Source organism: Stenella coeruleoalba (assembly GCF_951394435.1).
Source record: "Stenella coeruleoalba genome assembly, chromosome: 2".
NCBI classification, from domain to species: Eukaryota; Metazoa; Chordata; class Mammalia; order Artiodactyla; family Delphinidae; genus Stenella; species Stenella coeruleoalba.
The window spans coordinates 164,819,301-164,838,048 of record NC_137147.1 but is presented as its reverse complement, the minus strand read 5'-3'; the positions used below and the strand labels follow the sequence as shown (position 1 = coordinate 164,838,048).

At 38.3% G+C, this 18,748-nt stretch overlaps 1 protein-coding gene and 1 pseudogene across 19 annotated transcripts in view; one reads left to right on the top strand and one right to left on the bottom strand.

Annotated features, from left to right (window-relative positions):
- Positions 1–18,748, bottom strand: part of PARD3 (par-3 family cell polarity regulator) — a 637,508-nt gene that overhangs the window by 418,141 nt on the left and 200,619 nt on the right. The gene's annotated exons all lie outside the window — the stretch shown is intronic.
- LOC307182693 (deoxyuridine 5'-triphosphate nucleotidohydrolase, mitochondrial-like) lies at positions 1,537–2,572 on the top strand (annotated as a pseudogene). Its single transcript has one exon. The product of its transcript is annotated as a deoxyuridine 5'-triphosphate nucleotidohydrolase, mitochondrial-like (transcript).

Genomic DNA, 18,748 nt, shown 5'->3' with positions numbered 1-18,748 from the left:
ATCCAGGAATATCCATTATTGGACCTTCCATCCGCTGAGTCCAACCAACCAAACTACCCAAGCATCGATAAAGAGGATGGGCAGGAGCTGGAAAACTGAACTGCAACCATCAGATGGCTCTCATCTCAAAAGTTCCACTTTTTAATGTTTTAGCCGGTATCTTCCAACAATAGAAACTTCAAGCCAATATGTTTTTTCCACACGTTAATTGTGACATCTTTTAAAATCCAGTATCTTGGAAACTCTGAACTAGAAGCCCTGTTGGGATACGCTATGGATTTGTCTCAGCAGAACTCTGATGGTTCCCTCTGACCTGGAACATTTGACCACAAAGCCTTATTTAAATAAGACAACAGAGGTAACTTTCAATAATTTTCTCTTCTGAAGGTCTTAAGATTTTATGATGCACCTCATAAAGTCGAAAAGAAATAAAACATAGCCCCCTGCCTTCACTTTGTAGAGGTAGAATCTCTTCTGTTTTGAATCCACAATATAAAGTAAGACCAGTACGTGTAAGTTTTGTTGCTGTTGTCGAAGTTGGTTCTCGGAATTGTGTCGGAATCCAGCCCATCCCTGCTTCCCATTGATGCAGCTCTGCTTTTTCATTACATTGGCCGCCATTTTAGCAACAGAACATTTATAGTATCTCCTAAAATGCACTGAATTTACACACTGGCTAGAGTTGGACTTAGAAGGGTTTTGTTATTTTAAAAGATATCCCACGATCCTCAAACAGGAATAGATTTCATTGAAACGCTAGAGTTACAAATTTTATCTCAAAAAGTGAACTTCATTGTGTATCTATCTTTGGATGGGTCATGCTCTTCCAGTCATCTCCTCCATGTGGGAAGCTGCTGTGGTTCTCTGACCTCCCTGTGAGAAGGTCCTAGCATCAGAGACTGGACAGCGCAGACATCTGAGCCAGCACACACTTCTGCTTCTTCTGGATGACCATGTCCAGACAGCTCGAGGAGGGGTACCATCCGCCAGACAGAGGTCCACTCCCGTCAGTAAGAGTCACCCCGTTTTCAATCAGCATTGCCAATGACCTAATAATAAGGCGAGAACTTTGCTGGACTTTCTCACGTCTAAGCCAACTTAGTTAAAAGGAAATCCCACAAGTTGTGTGAAATGAGTCATGATTCATTTGTTGATTCCTTAAGAAAAAGCTGGAGCACCTGTAAGTGCTATGGCTGGATGCATAGATGCACATCCAGGAAGATATGGTCCCTTCACGCCACCACGCGACATGAACATCATGGCTGAATGCTCTCCATCTTTACGTATTGAACCAGAGAGAAACTGAATCTTTCCCTTAATATATATATATATATATATATATATATATATATATATATATATATAAAACTTAAGAAAAACAAGTGTCCCAACTTGGGGCTTACATATTTTACAATCATTCCATATTTAGAAATAATTAGGATTTTCTTCCAAAAAAACAAGTTTAGTGTGCTGGTCTCACCCTGCTCTCTCTCTCTTGTCCCCCCGCTCCCTCTTGGGCTCACGTTCTGCCCTGCCATGCCCTTCTCTCAAGAGGCACAAGTCATCTCCCCCAGCAAGTGGGCCCGGCCTGCGGGGGAGGGCAGCATGCAGCTCCACCTTGTCCGGCTCTCAGAGCACCCCACCACCTGGACCAAGGGGTATGCACGTGCCGTGGGCTATGACCTGTACAGCACCTATGATTCCATACTACCACCTATGGAGAAAGCCTTTGTGAAAACCGACATTCAGATAGCTCTTCCTTCTGGGTGCTATGGGAGACTAGCTCCACATTCTGGTTTGGCTGCAAAATACTTCATAGATGTAGGGGCTGGTGTCATAGCTGAAGATTACAGAGGAAGTGTTGGTGTTCTACTGTTTAATTTTGGCAAAGTCCGAAGTCAAAAAGGGTGATGGAATTGCACAGCTCATTTGTGAATGGATTTTTTACCCAGAAATAGAAGAAGTTCAAGTTTTAGATGATGCTGAAAGGGGTTCAGGAGGTTTTGGTTCCACTGAAAATAATTAAAACTTTATGCCAAGAAAAGACATTTTAACTCTTGCATACGACTGACGTAAAGCTTTAAGGGAACTTCAGTAAATGGACTGAGAAAGCCTTTAAGGTGTCAAAGTAACCATTATTAGAATATAACGGGAAAACCTACTGCAATGTTACGTCAGTGCTGACTGAAATGACCACACCCTTACATAAAGCAGCGCTTCACACACTTGACGCTCCATAAACGATGCGACATAATCCAACAAGACAGTGACACTTGGGAGGTACTGTCATCAGACTTCACCACGTGCTAGCGAAGACTTCGGAGAATGGCAGCAAATAACCACTCAACAACCCTCCTGTCCTTCTCAGCAGCCAGGTTCAGAGCTGCGAAGTAACTCACCACAAGCCACAGTGGTCGCCAGACAGGGTTCCTGGGTCAGAATCCGCACGGACGCGGTTGACAAGGGAACCCCAGGCCTCCTCTCCGGTCCCCTGAACCCGAGTCCCCAGAGCGGATCCCCAGGGGCCACACAGGAAAACGGTGTGGGGACTGGAGTTCCCGGCCAGGTTCTGCATTCCGAGGAGAAAAGGCCTTTGTCTAAATGTCTCTGAAAAATTGAATAATTGCAAAAACGGTGTATTGGATAAGTAGCAAATTCTCAGGGAAACTACAGAGAGGTAAGGGAAGATGAGCAGATGAAGGGGCAGGATGCCTGGCTCAGCGGAACACATTCGATCTGCCGGGACGCGTGTTTTTATGGAACACGCTAATGACAATGGGAGAAAATTTGGGAAGAAATACAAGCATGAAACAAAAAGCAAGAGTGAGACGTGAAAGATTACGTTAATCACGTATTTGGGTTTTAGAAGAAAGGTGATTCTTTTTTTAAACCCCCCACTGAACCAAATGAGTTGTAACACGTAAACAGGCACTGTTCTGTTCAAAAAAATAAGACCCTCACTGTAACATTTACAATTCTACAAAAGACTCCATCAAATTCTGCCGAAGCATACCCAGTGGCTGGCATCTGAGGCTCTGGAAAGATAAAATCTGAAACTGCCGTTTTATGTATTTTACTGCTGGGCTAGGATGCATTTAATGCACAAATGCCAGCAGGCCAGGATACAAAAATTTACTATGATGTGCTTTAAGTTAGTGTTGATTCCAACAGTTTACCATCCATCAGCTACTCTAGTGCCAATTAGCACTTTAAAAACCATGCGTAAATATTTGAAAAACATGTTAGCAATTAAAGGGAGGAAATATTCCACATTAAAATCAGGAAGAGACTTTAAGGTTACAACTTGACGTGAAACATCAAGTTTCACAGCATAACACAAAATGCTATACGCACTCTAAACCAAACATACAACACGTAGATCCTATCTAAAATTCAGTAAATGCCAATTATGATTTACTGCTTTCAAAACTAATAGGTCTTCTAACTGAATATGAGGTTTTAAACTTTGTGCGTCATTAACTTACACTCCATGTTAGTGATGAGGTGTTGACAAATGCTTTCAGTGAACTAAGAATGTGAAAAATTCTGAAGAGAGGTAGCTTAGGTTCTTTCTTTGTACTAACTTTTTAATGCTGGCCTTTTTTAAACAACAGGAAAAGTTAGAGTGTCTGGCACATGGCTTAAAGTCAAGCTTTCTTCTTAAGTCATCTAAAAAGAAGAACATAAATGCTTCATCGTTTAAAGACTTTACTTTCTAAGCAGAGTAATCCCCATAGTTAAAAAAAGAATTTTAATATAAACTGAAAGAAACTTAATATGCCAAGTTAATCAATGACAACTCAACAGCCTTTCATAAGGAATCAGGATCCCACAGAACTGGGGCCATTTTTTAAGTATTGAGCTTTAAGACTGGGACAAAAAACTTTTAACAGTAGGAACTGATATATTTTTATCAAGATTACACCGACTCTTTCACCTTTCACAATGAGAAAAATAGCCAAAATCATTAACTCATGGGGAACAATCTAGAAAACTAATAGTAAGATATTTCGAAGGCACTGAGTAAAATATTTGAGGACCTATTAACTGGTTGAAAATGGATACATAGATGCAGTCTTTTAAGAATAGTAATTCAAGTGTTAGCTTTCAAGACATGGACTGTGGTCCCAATCCATTCAAATAGAATGGTGCTGCCACTATTCTACTTGAAGAAAATGTTGGGAAGTTTTACTTATATTTTTAAAATTCAATTAGAAGACAAAATCTTGTATATTGCGTGTATGGGAAAAGGATCTCCTAGGAAAAAACTAAGTCAAAATATAACTGAGGAACAAAACAAAGTTATAGGATCAAAGAATAATGAATACTTCAAGTTTTGCTTTAACTATTAGAAAGCCTTGTACCATATACATGCCTGAACGCTTATCTTGCATTATTATTCCACTATCCTTATTTTTTTTCTAATATCCTCAAGATGTTTTAGCCTTTTTGTAATCATATGTATCGTATAAGGCCACTATGCCCAAATTCAGTGCCATCCCCCGTTTTCTGAGAAACGCCTCCACTCACCCGCACACCTACCTTCCTACCACCCATCCAAAGGGGTGGGCGCCTGGTAAACACAGGTGTTCTGAGTGGTTCTACTTCAACCCCACGGCCACTGTCACCATCACTGCACCTGCGCCCTCCCCTTCCAGCCACACTGATGAGATCAGAGTTGGACTTTTGATCCAAACTGGACCAACTGCACTATCTCCCCAAGGAACTTGCAAGTGGGACTGAAAGACTGAAAGAGGCTGGGACTATCGTAAGGCACATTTAGGGATGTGAGACAGACAAATTTTAACATGGAAACAGAGGGGCAAAGAAAGCTGCTCTAGGGGAGGAAGAATAAAGCAGAATTCCAGAAGCAAGCAAGAATTCACGTCTTGAGAAGCGGGACTTTTGGTGTTCCTAATGCCGTTTTCGACCCCGTTCCTGTTCTTGTGCTGGTTGAGGTTATGAAGAACTCCTCTGGTACCATCCCAACTACATTCTTCTTACACTAACTTCACTTGGTTATTGTTATGTGGAACATCAAGAAACTCAACTGAATACAGCCTCACATCCTATGTGCAATGAAGGTTTAACATATGTAACTGTGCGACCACTCTTCAATCCCTTGGCTTAAGGTCATTTAGATGAACAAAGTTAAAATGTTTGGGCTTTTTCTGTCCATACCTGTTCCAATCATGGACTTCAAGGGCGATAACTAAGCCTCCCCAACACACTCTTGCCCTTCTACTAACCCACAGCCCTTCACTTTTCTATGTCCCACCCGAAAATATCTAGACAAGGATATTTCTGGTTCATAGACTGTCTGTATTTTATACAAAAACTTTCTGAACGTATACATGTACCTGACCCCATCCCACCAGCAGGCACGGGTGATAAAGGAAGGTATAATAGTGGGTTTAACCTTCTCAGCCAGTAGCACAGCAATGCTCAATGGACCCATTGGTTCACTCGGGACAGAGGAATATCAATCACCAAACAGTAGGTCACTGTTATCACTAGAATGTGATTTTATCTCTGAGTAGTTTGGGGAAGAAAATAGATAAGAATTACTCAGCTACTTGAAAAGTAGGAATTGTGCTTTATTCAATTTTATATCCTTGGCGCCCAACACATCATGTAGAATACAGTACATGCATAGAAAATAATTACCAATCAGAATACCTAGAAAATACAAAAGGCATGATATAATTATTATTATTATCATCATCATTACTATTTTGCCAAGACTATTTCTCAATCAAAGAAAGATGCAGACAACTGTGGTATTACTGACCGTATATAATAGATTTGGACAAAGTAAGACCTTTCAAACACACCTCCCTGTAGGGACACATTTCTCAGCTCCTACTTACTTACTGACACATGGGTTGCACATCTCTTTGCTCAAAAGTATGGCTCAAAAGTGAGTCATTATATCCCTCATTGCTACAGCCCAAATGATCTATCACGGCCACATCAGAGGCACATTTATGACTTGCTTATTCCAAAACCAATTTGAGTGCGTGCTGTTCCAAAGTTTTTGGTAGCTATAGTTCTTAACAGAAATTCTGCTTCATTTTATCAGCCATATGGAATTATAGGCAAGAATCACATTGTAAACTATCATCATTGCCTTGATCTTTAGAACCGATAAAATATTTATCGTGCCTACGAACTCATTTCCTCAAAGTGTCAGGTTCTAAGTAACTTAGAAATGAGTCCTACCTTCTTTCGGACGGTCCCTTGACTCTATAATATGAAATCTGCAAGAGTGTAAAGCTACCTACTGCAAAGACAGCTTCCCTTCCACGATGTCCGCTCACCCCAAGTATACACACTTAGCTTCTATTCCAGTTACACGGAACCACTGATCAATTAAATGCTGCTTCCAAACCCACACATTTTCTATTCCTTCTCCCTGAGATAAACAACTCGTAAAGGATTAAAAGACTTTTCTTTTTTTTCAAAGTCTTACGTTTCCTGGAGACCCTATGCCAAAGCACTCCCTCTTGTCCTTCTTCTGTCCTTGGTCCACATGTCCTCTTAGTACTGGTGCCACACTCTGCCTTTTACTTTTTGCTTCAGCTAATTGTGCACCGCTTACCAGAGCTCAATCTGATTGAACTGATCTTATTGACAAAGTAGTATTTTCAAATGATCTAAGATAAAAAGGCTTGTAGGCTAATTGGTACAAACTCGTTATGATTTTCTATAACCCACGGCTTAGGGGTCTTGCCCTCTTATCTGTAACTGCTAAGTACCCACGCATTTTTAGCCAAGTGTCCTAAACTCTACAGAATTAGCCAGAGATGTTTTTTAAGCCCAATTTTATTTGAAACTGTAAGCGTCTGGAGCTTTCACAACACTTTCCAAAAGAACAGTGAAACACTGAGTTGTAAATTCTACCTGAGTTGCAACAGTTACCAGTCAGAATAGACACATACCAATGAAAGAGAAAACAAGATTGCTACCTTTCTAACATCCCAGCAAGTCCAGATTCCTTAAAGTGAATGCCCACTCCTCAATGTCACAATTTCCCCTGTAAATCATTATTCCACAGCTTAACAAACAGACTTACTCACCAAACAGAAAGACACGCAATAAGTGGTGAAAAGGACGACTCCCAGGACAGCAATATAACCTGCCCTTACTCACTGGATGAGAACAGAAGTGATTGTAACAACAAAAACGCACTCGAGAGGCTTCTACCGCTTGTCAAACTGAGGAAGAACACAATGGGTGTATTTAAGACGATCCTGGGAGCTGAACTGAGATCCTTCATGTTGTATAGAAACAGGCATTTAAAATGAGTCCGTGAAGAGAGTTTTCTTATTTAACAAAATATCTTTTACAAAGTAAAGGATTTTAAAAGTTTGAATTAGAAGCTGACATAGGTCATGTGCCTTAATTACGTGCATGATGAAATCTAGTATGTCCTACTGAGTAATTCAAAATAGTGGTAAACGTTTGGCTTCCCAGGCGAAAGAAATTGCTTAATTTCTAAGACTTAAACATGAGAAACCATAACTAACCATGATTCGTGAAGAAGAATCAGAGTCCAAAACAGAATTTGGGGAGATTTTTTACAAACCTTTAGAAGGCTGACTTTACTATATCCTGAATATTTTTTTCATCTGCTTCTATACTGGGGTATTGGCATATAGCAGTAATATTTCTCAAACCCAGAACAACTGTTGTTCAAATCTAGGCCATGCAGAAAAAGTTAATGATACCACAGATACTTACCAAAAGCAAATACTTTTATATATGTTAATTCTAATTCTAATGCTTAAAGAGTTTAAGGGGTTGTTACATGCATAGGACTTGATAATGAAGAAAGGACACAAGCCTAGTACAATGTCACAGAAAACCAAAAGGATCTACTAAATGGAAATACATTCATTTCTTTGGTTTCCCCCTTCTAATGCATTTTTTAACATTTATCTTTTTAATCCATGAATCAGTGAGGACAATATTTTGCTATTTATGGGTACAAAACAGCCCTGTCCTAGGTATACCAGGGTATACTTAAGTATGTAACATCACAAGATACAGTAAATTTACTTTACTAGACAGTATAGCATAGTAGCATTAACCAGAGATATACTTCAATTAGAAAATGCTTTAAAATAACAAAGTCAATGAACATCTGACTGTACAATTTATTCTGTCAAATATAAATGTTTGTCAGTGTATGTGTGTAAATTATACTGTCAGTCTCAACACAGCCGAGTGCTTTTGTAAGCTGCAAAACAATTAATAAGCAACTCTCTAAGGGGTGTACCAAAAATTTTCCAGAACACGCCAGATATCTGGTCAAAGATAAGGGATAAAAAAATTTTTTTGATACATGGCTCTAGTATTAAAAAACAATTCCTATGTTTGAAAGTCAGTGTCAAAACAGATGCAAGAACTTTATTTTAAAACTTCCAGGGAGACAAAGCCTTTCAAGAATGGGGCCAGAACCCTGCAATCTGGTTTGGGGGTGGGGGAGTGGTTAGGGAACGGCAGAAAGCACACATGCCCAAGTTCTTTTTACTCCTTTTTCTTTTGAGACAATGGTATTAAATTTTAATCACGTTTTCATGAGTTCCAAAGGATAGCAAGGGGAACAAAGTGTCAGCCCTCTTTGAATGTGTTGAGGCATTTGCAACAAACTCAGCTTTTTCATGCAAAACAACAGAATTTGAGGTCAAATTAGTCTCTATCCTTTCCCTCTGGGCATGTAGTCAAGTTAGGACTCTGTCAAACCACTATTTGGGGTAAAGTTTTAAAGGAAAAAAAAAAAAACAATTCTTGTGGTAAAAATAGGTGGCACTGCTATTCAACATTAAGAGAGCAACAGCTGAGGTTCCAATCCTGAGAAAGGGGCAGGGACCAGGAAATATTCTTGATTACTGCAAATTTCTGATGCAAATTACACTCTGTCTCCAATCTTGGGGGCAGTGAGGTGGGAGGAGGAATGAGAACGAGATGTCCCCTTTACCACCACCCCAAACATTTTGTGTTGCAGGCGTTGAATTACTCCAGCCTTAATCTTCATTCACCATGGCAATTACAAAGGTGAAATGACTGGAATCTTATCTTGCTAAAAGTTTACCAACTGCTTTGCATTTTTCCTCTAATTTCACACCAGTGTCATCAGATTTCTCAGTTTCAATTTCTACTTATCCTTATCCAAAATCATATTCATTAAAACCAGGTACAGGGTGGAGGCCATGCTGAAATGTCATCCTCCCATCAGACAGCCTAGTAATCGGTGAAGCGCACTTAGGACCATTGGTGGAGCTCACTGCATCTCTGCTCCGAGGACAGGCAACCAGGACCACTTGCTTACTCTATAGGTCCATTTCGGTTTTCCATCTTCCAAGTTTCTTATCAGAAATTTTAAGGGAGGATTACCATTTAAGTTTTTTTTTTTAAGTCTATCATTTCTATAACTGTTAAAACCATTTTGCAAAACCAAGCAGAACGTAAACAATTTCAACCAAATGAATCACTGTTGAACTTCAACTAATGCATCTTTCTAGTTCCGTGAACACCAGGTAATTCTACTCTATACTAAGCATGACACTGCAATCATTCAACCTTCTAGATACAAGCATATTTTGTATCACCATTCTTTTAGTTACCCAGATTATAAATTTAATACTGTAATATGTTAAGGACAGACAACAATGACTCTTTGGGGGTTTTTAACATCTTGAAAATTAGAGTTTAAAACACGTGCTGGAGCCACAGGGCTCAACAGAAGCACTTACATATTACTCCATAAGATATTATGAGGCATTTCACAAATTCTACATCCAATTTCTATTTAATAAAACAGTCAATTCATTAGGAAAAACTGTGCTAATATGAGAAGATCGAACACTGTGTCTTATATACGGAATCTGTATATACATAAAAGTCATACCTGTCTCCAAAAATAAGGTAAATCAGCATTACAATAAGGTAAGATTAAGAGCATCATGTAATATCCTGATGCCCAAAAGGAATAAGAAATTGCATTTTATAATGGAAAGAGCTTAAACTTCAGAGGACCACGTATCTGTCAGCTGATGCTCACCTTGGAGGATCCGTCATCTCGGACTATTGACCTTCTTTATCCATGAAATGATGTTAATAGTTTATAAGGAGAAATTATATATATAACAATTAATTCATCCTCTGGTAGGTAGGCTGCATACACCCAAATGTTAGCCTTTATATTCATACATAAATAAATGTTATTTATCTATTTAAAATATAAAAATAAATGCTACAGGGGCTTCCCTGGTGGCACAGTGGTTGAGAGTCCGCCTGCTGATGCAGGGGACACGGGTTTGTGCCCCGGTCCGGGAAGATCCCACATGCCGCGGAGCGGCTGGTCCCGTGAGCCGTGGCCGCTGAGCCTGCGCGTCCGGAGCCTGTGCTCCGCAACGGGAGAGGCCACAGCAGTGAGAGGCCCGCGTACCGCAAAAATAATAACAATTAATAAATGCTACAACGTTAGTTACTCAATATCCTTGCCAAACTCCTTCGTCACTAACCGAACCCCAATTTTTTCAGTATCTGTTTGTTTCTGATGGGCTATGTGACTTCTTGTCATTTGATTTCATTTTCAGGATTTGCTTAGGGAAGAACAAAGAACTCAATTCTAGCACACAGGTCAGCAGAGCAAGTCTTCCTAGGGCTTTGGGGATGGATTTTGAACTCACGTTGCTGGAATGTGTGGGATGGAGCCACTACAGTGCTTGTGCGATTCTGGGAAGAACCAGCCTAGACGTTGAGGATGACAGAAAAGAAAGAGCTGGGTCCCTCATAACATTATTGAGTTACATAATTAGCAAAACCTCACACGCTATTTTAGGGTATGTGATTGTGCAAAGTACAGATTCTCCATTGTTTCACTCTCTCTCGAGAGGCTTTTCTATTACATGCATATAGGTTGAGTAGATATTTGGGGTGCTCATGTCCTGTGAGAATGGATAAACACATTTTATTATCTCAGTCTATAATTGCAAGCCATTAACATGATAAGTTTTCATTTATTGGTGGAATAAAAACCACCAACACTTCTCAAATGCTCACTGTAATTCATTCATTTCTTACAACAAGGTTACGAGGTAGGTACATCTCTTATCCCCAACTTAGAGACAGGTCAACTGAGGTCCAGAAAAGCCAAGTAACTTGTCTAAATGCACAGGACTATTAACTTGACGAGCCAGGATTAAGTTCAGGAAACTGGCTCTCCAGCCCACTCAGTATTGTTAAGCAATACTGTCTGTCAAATGAATAGCATTAAAATAAATTTAGACCATTAGTGATATTAATTGCTGGCCAGAAACCCAAGATAATTTATTGTCCAATTATACCCAATTATGAGAGCTAGTTTAATTACATCAAGACAGTTCTTCATCTGGTCACTATTGAAGACCATATGGCCAGATAGAAGACATAACATTGAAAGATTTAATCCCATTTTTCTTAACTCAATAAACAACTTGCTCTTTAACAACTTCTGTGTTGTAATTAGTTTATTCCCGATTCTTAAAATCTGAGTTTTTAGAAAGTGATTTTGATGCCTAGTACACCTGGGAACCTCTGCCTCAGGTAATTATGGATGACCTTCACTTTCAAACACGAAAGGACAATGGTCCCCTTCTTTAAGTGTGTAAGCTCACAACACTAATTAGATCACCCGGTCTGGTGGGGGGAGACAAACTTCGAAAAATGCAGGATTCAAATTATCATGATAATTGGCTTTTCCTAACTTGTCCCATTTTCTAAATGGCAAAAAATAAAATAAAATAAAAAGTCATGATTCAATTATTTTTCCACTTTATCAAAAGGAAAATACCAACCTTGATTTTTCAATGATTAAACAAAGTCCAATGAAACGACCGTTGACAATCCAACATCCATCCTGGGGTCACCCCAAGGATAAAGCAAGGAGGGAGCTCTTCTTACTATGGGGGTGGGGGTGTGGATTTCAAGGCTCAGTCAACAACCCCCTGCCGTGTGGGTAGGGAACAATGCCCAGCCCTGTCAATGCCATAGCGCAGAATGAAATCTTCTACTTTGCAGAAAGTTTTGAACTACTTTTTTTCAGAGATTGACAGATAGAGCTGTGCATTCTTGAAAATGATGTGAACATAACATGAAGCACCCCTGAGGGACATTTCTATACAGGTCGTTATAAGCATCTACAAAGAGGCTTAATCTTATAACAAAACACAGATTGCAACTAATTCCACAGATTAAAATCCTTAAAAACCAGGTCAGGGTCACTAGTTGGCCCTTCTGACAGGCAAGTGCAAAGATATCCTGGGGGAGACAAGGTGTAAACTCGGGGGTAATGAGTAAAATGTATGGTAAATACGTTATTCAGGAAATGCAGTGAGAACATCTGACCCAAAATGGTAGAGAAAGTGGTGCAGAATGGATCATAAGGCAAAATTTACTTGTGTAATATTAAAACAAAGAAAAAAACAGGCTTTAAACATGAGTTGTGTGTTTTCTTTTTCCTACATGCGTTTTTGCTTTTGCAATGGAAAGTATCACATAGAAGTCCCACAGTAGTTCATTTATAGTGTTCTATCTAGATATTAATTAACCAAATTAATCCAAGAGTTTTTGCAATTGGTACGTCCGTCATGCATCCGGCCAAACAACACACAAGATGCTGATCTGATGGCTGTAAAGCCAATATTGCTTTAAGACAAGAACATGTCTTTAAATGTTATTATTAAAATTTTTTTTGTACTATTTTAAGGGGTAAACTTTTTAAAAAAATTCTAGAACTGTTCAGATACTTTCCGGATGCTTTTTTAAAATGTATTTTAGGATAAAATTTAACTTCTCTATTTATAGTCACTTCCTCCATAAAGACTTGGAAATAAAGAGCACTATAGACTAGTTAAGAAAGATTGCTACACAGGAAACTATCAGGAAATGCAATTTATAGCTGTTAGTACAGTGCCCCACGCAAAGAAAACAAGAATCTTGCCGATCCAACCTTCCCTGAACACAGGGTTGCTAGTTAATGTGAAAACAGGGTTGCTAGTTAATGTGCAACAGAGAAAAAAGATATTCAACAGAGTCTGAATATCAGGGTCTGTAAGGTACTCCTGTTACACCATGAACTGATTTAGTATGTGTTCTGAAAACGAAGTACTAATCTACTAAAAAAAATTCAAAACACAATGTCAATACAGACAAGCACTCGTTTTAAAAATAGTGGTAAAGAATTGATACCATTTTAAATTAAAATAGTAACTAAATATGGGTGTGTACATATGTAGGAATGTTTGCTTGGGTGTAACGAGTATTATGAAAATTTAAATCACCAAATCATTTCTGAAACAGTTTTAAACCTTAAGAAGACTGTGTCCTTTGACATTTTCTTTTTACACTGATTTGACTTAACATTAAACAACTGGTCTGGTCAGAATTTCAAACATTCAGAGGCTAAATTCATCCATGGAGTACTACTTCGAATCGTTCATTAACACAAATACACAGAGATGCAAACATCAGTTATGTACTTTGACAATTTAATCTAATTTTAACATTTCCAGTGGCTTTTAAAGTAGTAAGAGCATTATTCTTATTTAAACAATAAGATAAACACAGGAAGAGCAGAAACCAGCAGTTACAGCTGGACACTAAGCTATCAATATTTTACCAAGAAGCCTTGCACAATAGACTTGACATTTCCAGATTTATGCTCCAGCCATCTGTCCTCAGATGGTGTGATATGTGTCACTGTTGAGGGGCTAGCTAGCAAGCACGATTAGTTTACTACAAAGTATAATCGAGTTCTGCCTGTCTCAGAAGTACGGATAGGTGGGCTAAGAGGGAGGGAAACCAACTGTCTTCCGTTCACTCTGCGCTTCTCTTTCAGTGGAGCCATCGAAGAGACACCATCCCTCAGCCGCCCCTTCCAGGCTCCATTGGTCACCACCAGGACCAACCTTCCAGTCTGTTATCGATGCTTCCTACTGAATAGAGGAGTTTCAGGAACTACCTTCCCAAAAAACCTGCATTTTATCCTGGCTGGGACTATCACTGGATGGAAAAGTGAAATCAAAATTCACCCAGCTGAAGTTAGTATTACAGATGTGAATGACCTTCTCCACCACGATGATCACACTTTTTTTTTTATAGTCAACCAGTGTTGTAGGAATCTTGTCATTCATTATTGGCAAAAGAGACACCTATGAAGAAGTTTTAACTCATTATGATTTTAAATACTTTTGTTATGAATCAAAACCTTGTTCAATTTGAAAGTGCCTATACAATAAAAAAGAAAACTTGTTTCTCTGATAATTACACCAGAAAACATAAATCATATTTTTAAAATTTTAAAGAAATAAAGGGGATTTTATTTTTCAAAAAGCCTCTGACATTTTCATAAATAATAAAACTCTGAGGTCTAAGAATAAGAATAATAACATAATAATATAATAACAGAGACATACAGCTAAGGGGCGGCAGAGCCAAGGGTAACCCACTGTGTTCTTCCCAGATGCAGCAATTTGCAAGTTAAAGAACAGAGACACTGGAGTCAGATGCTAAAATCCTGTTCCAGAACCTGCTCGCTGTTTGACTTCGGGCAATTAACCTCTCTGAACTTCAATTCCCTCAGCTGTAGGAAGGACGCACTCAAATGTCAATTGCCCAATTCCCTTCCGAACTTTTATTTCTAATAGTGTTGCATATGAAATACTTCAACTGACACAGGCAATTACATTTACAGTGTGTCCTATTACCTCCAGATTAAAAACGTTAATAAAGCCTTCCAAAAACAAAGAATCATTCCTTAGGATGATTAATAATTAACAGGTATTAATATTCAAAGCTAAACTCATCATACTACTTTTCACACTATCTAAAAATATATGAAAACTTTTTAAATGCCAGATAAACGGTATTCTATAAATAACAATCTACGGTATAACCAAATCATTCCCAGAGCTCTTCTGAGCAAGCAAAGACAGTAACACAACGTTAGCCAAGTGCAAAATAAGAAAAGCTTTACTGCCTGAAGTTTTAAACATCAGCATATGGAAACTATAGAGAAACTGGAAAATCCTTTTACAGAAGAATGGGGGTGGGGGAGGGGCTGATCTTATACCACAAGAAAACTCACACAGATGTTGAATTTAGTTTTGATTTTCAAATCATGAGGGAGAAACTGACTCAAAACAAATATGCAATGCTATATAACACTGCATTATAAGTGACAGTAATTTTTTAACAAGTCACCATCACTAAATGCTCCCAAAACTTTTAGAAAAATTATAGTATCAGAAAAAGTGGTGGAATTAAGTTCATCCATACCTGAATGAATGAGGGTTAGCTGACCATTGATTAAGCGCGCCTCCCCTTTCTACTCAGACAACTAGAAACAACAGGTGAGATCATAAATATTTTCCATACCATTATTAAAGGTTTTACATCTTGCTAAAATAAAAATAGGAACAGGTGATTCCAGTGCCACCAATACATATTTTTGCTTTCCTCAAGCAGACACAAAACATAGGCTCAGGTGAAATTTTCTAAAAATAGAAAAACAACACACATGTATCTAATCCTTCAAGAATCTTCATACTTGAATTCCAAAAGTTGCTTCCTCTCTAGTTTTAGCCAAAACTCTCAAAAATATACTCAAAATTTTACCTGTTGTTTGAGTTATTTTATAAACAACTCTGTTGGTTTACCACAGTGCTTAGCAATGTTCTCCTTCTCAGTGGTGAAGATGGGCTACAAAGGACTATTCAGGAAAAATTAAGATGTGAGGGCCTGCTTTTGTTTCCACCCAAAACTCCAATCGGTTATTAAGTTCCAAACTGTGACAGGGGCATAGTAACTTATTCTTACAGCTAGATGAATGTGAATTAAAATTAGCACCCCTCTTCAGATAGTAAAACGTTCAATTCTGGGATTCTATGAAAGGTAGCACAGAAGTAGGTTTTAATTTTTTTATCCTCACGCCTCAGTGAGCAAACTGAGTTGGCAAAGCTCGGCTGCCACGTGGGACCCAGGAGTCGTTGGCTTTTAGATTAATGATGATGATGATGATGATGATGATGTGAACAGCTAACATTAATACTGCACTCAGTATAGGCTAAGCATTGCTCCAAGCCTGTTACGTATACAATTCATTTGGACTTTATAACCCTGCGAGGTAGCATTAACATTATAAATCAGCTACTATAAAACATAAACAGTTACAAGGCTTCCTCTTCACCAAAAGGTAGCAAAACTAGCAATAATTTTAAATGACAAAGCAAGAACCCTATATATTTGGGAAATAAAGTAAATGACACACCAAAGAATAATAAACCAAAAGAACAGATGGAATGGAAACTTTTGTTGGAGAAAGCAATGACTGATTCAACTAAGAATGCTAATGTCCCTAGCAAAACTGAACCATCAGTTCAACTTTTTGGAACACTGGGTTGTGAAATTACTCTCTTGTTTAATGTACGAATTCATATTTGGGCCAATTTGATATGCATCACTGGTATAAAGTTAGCTCCTTAGGTAAACAACAATATTTGTTGTTGTTTTTTTTAAGTTCGCTAACAGGAAAAATAATACAGGACTCCATATTTAGTGAGAGAATGCAAACAATACTATTATGCTTTATCTAGTAAGAATATCTGGCCTTGCATTACCAAAGCAATGAGAATTTACACAAAGAAAACACATTTCTCAAACTGATACATACGAGTGTACGAACCATGGATTATGAAAGCAAGCAACTGTTAACTCTGAATACCATCTACAATTTTTTTGGATTACCTTGAAAATATTATTGATGCTCTAAGTAAGAAAAAGGTTTTGTTTTACTTACAAAACTAATTGATCCAGGGATTTTCCCAAGTAAGAAGGTAATTTGAAAAAAATGCAATAATATGAGTTGAGATGAACTGAGTTGTGACTGAGTTCATCTTAGCCTAACCAGCATCGCATTCGTGGCTTTGCTGCTCTCTGCTTCTCTCTTACACAAGAACTCATAAATGATTTTTTTTCTTTTTAATCAAAAAAGATAAACAAAACATAACTACTAGATGTAGTAGTAAAAGTAAATGATAGTGAAGCTGTCTAATCTAATGATGCAAAGTGATATATAATTTATTTTGGTGGTAGCATTTTTTTAATAATGATGTATTTTATATCCTATTTCTATACTAAAGGCAGCACTTAATGTTTTCTGCCTTATTTAAGATATTTTGTGGGGGTCATTATATCACACACCGGTATTATAATTTTTGGAGATTTAAAATAGTCTGTAGTTAATATCAAGAATTTCAAGGATCTATTATAGTTGTGGCTTAGAAGGATTTCACAGCATCAGCTTCTGTGTAGTTTCTGGGTTGAATCTGCTTAGAGCATCCACTTTTCATGAAACACTATCAAGAAGTATAACTTTAACAAGGAGTTCTCCAAGAGGTCTTTTGACGTTATGAAGCCATTTGTTTTCCAGTTAGGTAAGGCTTGACCATTACATTTTGGATTAATATTTTTATAAGTAACTTCCTTTGTATTTGCAATTTTATCCTGATAAGTCAAATTAGCATATAATACATCTTATAAATGTTAACATTATAGAGTAATATAATATATCCTTTAAGAATTTGAAAGCTTTCTTTTCCACTAAATCAGAATCTGCAAAGAAAGAGCAAGACGAGGAATAAGCACTGCTTTTTCAAGCTCTGCAGGTGATTTGTATGTGTCATCTTGAACAAATGAGTCAGTTTTAAAGATGTTTGGGAGTTTCCTGGTGGCCTAATGGTTAGGATTCAGGGCTTTCACTGCCATGGCCCAGGTTCAGTCTCTGGTCAGGGAACTGAGATCCCACAGGCCGCACGGCGTGGCCAAAAAACATACATATTTTATATAAATATAAAAATAAAAAAGTTGTTTGACAAGAGGGTAAAAGATTGGGCCTCCCCAAATCTCAACGCGTCCGTTTCAATGGGAGTCCAGGGTAAAACACCTTAATGACAAAAGACTACGCTTGAAACACACAGGCTGGCTTAGGTGCTACCGAGGAGAGGGCTACAGATCCAGAACAAAGCAGTGCCCCTTGCTTGTCTCTGGCCCCTCTTCCTGCCCCAAGTCTACCCATCCTGACCTCAGAGAGGTGGTTGGTTGCTTTGTCTAACTTTCTCTCATCTGCTCTGTACCTCTTTCAGCTTTTAAGAGCTCATAATAGCCAAATCAGAAAAAATCTTTAAAAATGAATTCAAGTCAAATGAAATCAACCACAGAAACACATTGCATTTATGACTTTACATTTTAGGGCAAGAAATTTTTGAAGAAGACTATCTGACCAGAGGGGTGGAGGAAAGAAACAAAAAAACGACAAAAGCATTTTGGGACCATATGAAATGAGAGGTAACCAGCCGGTGGCTGGTTTTCCTTTCAGCCCTCATCTCACCCCAATTTCATGTTTCACTCCCTGACTGCACTCATCAGAACTCTATTGAAGGAGACGGCTGTGCGAATTTATTGAAAACCAAAGAAATCACTACAGAAACAGTCTCCAAAACCCAAAGAGAAGCCTGTAAGCCGACCAGTGTCAAGATCTGAATACTAACACGTACAAATCCGAATGTAGACACCTCCATGATCAGTTTAGTTACAGTGGTATGAGTCACCGTATAGCTTCTCTGCATCCAACGCATAAAAAGGAAAGGGAATCTGGTTTTCAACATCATACTCCCTCTAAAACAACTTGCAATCAATTAATGTT